This window comes from Acinonyx jubatus, chromosome A1 (assembly GCF_027475565.1).
Source record: "Acinonyx jubatus isolate Ajub_Pintada_27869175 chromosome A1, VMU_Ajub_asm_v1.0, whole genome shotgun sequence".
Lineage (NCBI taxonomy): Eukaryota > Metazoa > Chordata > Mammalia > Carnivora > Felidae > Acinonyx > Acinonyx jubatus.
Window position 1 is genome coordinate 142,494,847 of NC_069380.1, and position 6,095 is coordinate 142,500,941.

The window sequence follows — 6,095 nt, forward strand, 5'->3', positions numbered from 1 at the left end:
GCCTTCTTTTATTTAGAAAAATAACCCGTTAAAATGGGCCCTTTAGTAATTATATATAAAGCAAGTTCACAGAACATCTTAACCCAGAGTTGGGCTCTGGGGAGTTGGAATCCTGGATCTGGGTTGCCCTGTACCCCACCCGATTTTGATGGGAGATTGGAGGGTCCCAAGGTGGCAAATTTGGATGAAGGCACAGATCTCCTATCCTCTATTTAAAAAAAAAAAAAGTTTTTATTAAAGTATAGTACATACTAAAAGGTGCACATTACACAAGTTCAATGATTTCGCACAAAATGAAGCATCTTTAAGATCAAGAGACAGAACATTACCAGCTTCCCAGAAGGCTCCCTTATATTCTCTCTTTGGAGGGGGCAGGGTACTGCCTTCACTCAGCATAGATTATTTTTGCTTATATTTGAACTTTACAGCAATTGAATCATACAGAATGTACTCTGTTGTCTGACTTTCTTTCACTGGACATTGTGTTGAAGATGCTAACTGTCCATGGTCATAGTTTGTTCATTCTTTTTGCTGTATAGTGTTCCACTGTGTAAATTTACCTAAATTTATTCATTTTGCTACTGATAGACATTTGGTAATTCTCAGGTTTGAGACTTTATAAATCATGCTGCTAGGAACATTAAAGTCAATGTCTTTGGTGAACATGATATACATTTTTGTTGGGTACATACCTAGGAAACATACATACAGACATACATATATGTTCAGCTTCTATAGATATTATGAAAATAGGTTTTCAAAGTAGATGATCTAATTTTCGCTGTTTAATTAGTTTCTTTTTGCTGCTTGTAACAAATTACCACAAACTTAGTGACTTAAAACAACAGAAATTTTTTATTTTAGAATTTTGGAGTTCAGATGTGCAAATTGAGTTTGACTTTTCCAGTTTCTAGAGGCTGCCTACATTTTTTGGCTGGTGGCTCCTTACTCCAACCTCCAATCTCAATTTCTCTGTCAACTTGGCTGCTGTTGTCACATCTTTTTCTCCCCCTGCTTCCTTCTCTCCCCTTGACCTTCTTGCCTTACCCTTATAAGGACCTTTGTGATTATATTGGGCCCACTCAGATAATCCCATCTGAAGATCCTTAGTTTAATCACATATGCAAAGTTCCTTTTGCCATGTAAGGTAACATATTCTTAGATTCCAGAGACAAGAATGTGAACCTTTTTGGGGGCCATTATTCAGCCTACAACACATAGCAGGTTATTGAAACCTACTATATTGGATGGATAGAGACAGGCTGGACTGCAACGAAAGAGAGAGAGGGAAAGAGGGAAAGGAAGTAGGGAAGGAGGAAAGAGAGTGAGAGAAAGGAAAGAAGAAAGAAAGAAAGAAAGAAAGAAAGAAAGAAAGAAAGAAAGAAAGAAAAGAAAGAAAGAAAGAAAGAAAGAAAGAAAGAAAGAAAGAAAGAAAGAAAGAAAGAAAGAGGGGCGCCTGGGTGGCTCAGTCGGTTAAGCCGCCTACTTTGGCTCAGGTCACGATCTTGCGGTCTGTGAGTTCGAGCCCCGCGTCGGGCTCTGTGCTGATGGCTCAGAGCCTGGAGCCTGTTTCGGATTCTGTGTCTCCCTCTCTCTGACCCTCCCCCGTTCATGCTCTGTCTCTCTCTGTCTCCAAAATAAATAAACGTTAAAAAAAATTAAAAAAAAAAGAAAGAAAGAAAAAAGAAAAGAAAGATAAGGAAGAAAGAAAGGAAGAAAAAAAGAAAAAAGAAAGAAAAGACAAATAAGGAAAAAAAAGGAAGAAAAAAGAAAAGAAGAAAGAAAGAAAGAAAGAAGAAAAGGAAGGAAGGAAGGAAGGAAGGAAGGAAGGAAGGAAGGAAGGAAGGAAGGAAGAAAGAAAGAAAGAAAGAAAAAGAAAGAAAGAAAGAAAGAAAGAAAGAAAGAAAAAGATAAGGAAGAAAGAAAAAAAGAAAGATGCAGGGAAGAAGGAAGGGAAAGAAAGGCAGAAAGAAAAAGGATGATGAAGTCTGGAGATTCTATTCACCTGGAGGATTGGCTCTGTTGCCCTAGGGGCTGTGCCAGGACTCATAGGCAGGAGAGGGAGGCTGATGCTGGAACATTACCTCTGGCCACCACTATCCTGGCATCACCAACATGTCTGGGGCCAACGGCTTTCACTGGAGAGAATGAGAGTCTAGGTCAATTTGGGCCTGGGCATCCTGCCAAGTGAAATGTTTGGGAAGGCACACTTTTCTCTGTGAGTGTTGGTAGCAGCAAGAAAGCAATGGTGAACAGATCACATTATGCACTGAGGGTAAGACCCCATGGTCAGCAGACAGTGCCCCCACCCCACCTATGTTGCTGTCCATCTTCCAGGCTCTGGGGACTGATCTGTTTCAGGGTTGGTGGTGGAATTGTGGAGACTGATTTCCCATAGTAGGTGAGGTAAGGTGAGGATGTGATGGGATGGCAGAGCCTACCAATCTAGGCAGGCATGCCCATGCCTTCATTGTAATTTGAATGTTAAAGGAAGATGGTTGGCTTTAACTCTCTAGACTTAAGGATCAGGACATATAGTTTCTACCTACTTCTGAATCTAATTTTGGTCCAGCAACCACACCCTCGAAGGAGATAGATGTTATTATCCCCGTTGAAAGAGATTAGATGTTATTATCCCCATTGTACCAATGAGATCACCAGGGCTCCAAGCAGCTTTCTGATTTACTGGAGGAGTCTCAGGAATGGAACCAAGAGCAGAGCAATCCTCATAGCTCTTCTTGCTGCCCTTGGCACTGTCCCACTTTCCTGGTGTGTGAGATCCACTGACACCTGAAGTGATGGGAGCTGAGAGGCAGAGCTGACCCAATATGTGCAAACCAAACTGGACACATCCTATTTTGTTGGTGATTCAGTGGGATTACCTGGTTTAATGCCTTCAAAAATATGTTTTGTGGGGTTTTAGGAACAAGTAATGAGAGATGCATGTGTTTGATAGGCATCTTGATCAGAAATCCCTCTACCAACTTTCTGCCTTCCAGAAATGAGCTGAACACTTTGGTCTATTGATGGAACTCCTCCATTTCTCTTCAAAATGGTCGTTTGTACTACAATTCATTTACTACCTCTTTAATTCAGATCTCAAGACAGAGAAGAGATGTGTGGTTAGTCTGTCATTTTGAATTAAAAATCCCTTGTTGGGGCACCTGGGTGGCTCAGTCAGTTAAGCATCCAACTTCGGCTCAGGTCGCGATCTCACAGTTCAAGGGTTCAAGCCCTGGGTCCGGCTCTGTGCTGACAGCTCAGAGCCTGGAGCCTACTTCGGACTCTGTGTCTCCCTCTCTCTCTGCCCCTCCCCCACTCACGCTCTCTCTGTCTCTCAAAAATGAATAAACGTTAAAAAAACGTTTTTTTAAATCCCTTCTTGATCATCCTCATAGTCATAATCATTATTAATTATTGTTCTCCTGGGGACGCCTGGGTGGTTCAGTTGGGGGTTAAGCTCCAACTCTTGATTTTGGCTCAGGTTATGATCTCACAGTTTGTGAATCTGAACCCCGAGTTGGAGCGTGCTTGGGATTCTATCTGCACCCCCTCCCACCCCCGCTCGCATGCTCTCTCTTCCAAAAAAAATTTTTTTTAATTAAAAAATAAAATAATTGCTCCCTTGTCTTAAACAGCTTCCCTCTGTCCCAGCCTCTTTGTCTTCCTTTCTATTCCTCCCCCACCCTCCAACTTAGGTTTCTCGGCCTTGACTGCTTGCTTAAGTTGTTCAAGTTCCCAAGGATGGTGTCAAATCTTTGGAATCTCCTTTTACCTCACCCTTTTCAAACTTGGGTCAAGTACGTGCTGGGATCCCACAGCTTTGCTGTGACCCTGGGACCTTTTTGTGTGATTCTCCTGGATGGACCCTATTTTATAGATCCTGTGTCTTTGTCTTTCTTAATTCACTTCCTCTATTTGTTGGTACATCTCTACAGTAACTTCCTAGGAAGGGTATGTGAAAGGTAAATTTTGGAGTCCTTGCATAGCTGAAAAAGTCTTTATTTTACCCTCACACCATTTGTTTATCTGAGTATAAAATTCTAAGATGAAAATAATTGTCCTTCAGAAATCTGAAGGCATCCCTCCTCTATCTTCTAGATCCCAGAGTTATTGAGAGAAAATCTGAAGACATTGAGATTCCTTATCTTTTATTTGGGACATGCTCACCCCCACTCCCACTCGGCCTTTTAGAAACAGGTAGGACTTACTCTTTTTCTACTGTGCTCTAAAATTTCACTTTTATTCACCTTGGTGAATAAATAAAATAAAATAAAATAAAATAAAATAAAATAAAATAAACCTTGGGTTTATTTTTATGTAATATTTTAGGAATTTAGGAATCCCTTTACATCTGTAAACTCATGTAGTTTAGTTCTGGGTAATTTTCTTGGAAATCAGTTATTAAATAGTGCAGTAAACAATATATAGACAGAGTGGTATAAAGCACTTGATTTTTAACTTTGAAGACAAAGCACAGAAGACTTCATTATAATCGCAGGAGAGATTAACCTTTTTATCAATCTCACTGATATAGAGATAAAATTATAGATGGCAGGGGGAATGAGTGGTGCAGTTGGTTAAGTGTCTGACTTCGGCTCAGGTCATGATCTCATGGTTCCTGGGTTCAAGCCCTGTGTCAGGGTCTGTGCTGACAGCTCAGAGCCTGGAACCTGCTTTGGATTCTGTGTCTCCCTCTTTCTCTGCCCCTTTCCAGCTCACACTCTGTCTCTGTCTCTGTCTCTCTCTCAAAAATAAATAAACATTAAAAAAAAGTATACATGGCAGAGCAGGACATTAGGAGAAAGGAAGTGAGTGAGGGGAGAGTGGGGTCTTTGATAGCCTCATCTTACTAAGTAGGGGGTGGTGGTGAAAAGGTGCTACCTACATTTAATTGAATAGAAATGACAGATGTTAACTACTGGAGACACTGGAATAGTGACATAGCTATCTCTATGGGGGGAAGCAATGGTGTGGTGAGGCTTTAATGCTAGGGGAGCAAGCCAGGTTTGGGAGAGGGAATGACCTATGCTGGGAAAGCGGGGAGGGGGTTAGGGTACAGCATTTAAACAGGAAACTTTTCTTGACTAATTTTTCTGCCCTGTCTCTCTCAAACTTCTTCTGACATGTTTTTGAGAGAGAGAGAGCAAGCAGGGGAGGAATAGAGAGAGGGGGACAGAGGATCCAAAGCTGGCTCCACACTGATAGCACAGAGCCCTACAAAAGGCTGGAACTCATGAACCATGAGATCATGACCTGAGCTGAAGTTGGAGGTTTAACCAACTAGCCACCCAGGTGCCCCTGATATATATTTCTAAAGAAAAAAAAAATTTTGAGGTAAAATTTGACAACAAAATAAACCTTTTTATATATTTATTTTTTCAAAATAAACCATTTTAAAGTTAACAATTCAGAAGTTTCAGAGACAGTTTATATATATATATATATATATATATATATATATATATATATATATATATAATTTTTTTTTTTCTTAGAGAGAAAGAGTGTGAGTGAGGGAGGGGCAGAGAGAGAATTCCAAGCAGGTTCCCGGCCCCATGTCAAGCAAGACATGGGGCTGTATCCCATGATCCTGAAATCTTGACCTGAGCCGAAATCAAGAGTCAGATGATTAAGTGATTGACCCACCCAGGCGCCCCAGCGACAGTTTTTGACAGCCTTAAGTGGTGGGTCCCGGAGCTGGTGTGGCCAAGGGATAACTGTCTCCTCCTTTCCTCCACTGTCAGTGGCCCTTAATCTCCTCATCAATTCAGGAAAATAATTTAGTTTCAGCTCTTGAGATGCAAATATATTTTTCAAGGCCTTTTTCACTTAAGAAAAGATCCAAATACTATCCTTTAGACAGAGTCCTCTATAGGAGAACCTATAGGCTAAAGGCCATAGGAAAACGTTAAACACTAAGTTCCTTGTCACACTGAGCAAAACAGAGCATATTTTGCTTCCTATATTCATAATTGTCTTCCCCCTGGTTCCTTTCTGGTCACTTCTTTATGTCTCCCTCTTTCTCCATACTGTCCTAGCATAAGTAGAAGTCCCGTGGCTGAGCCTTCCCCCAACATTTTTTTTTTTTTTTT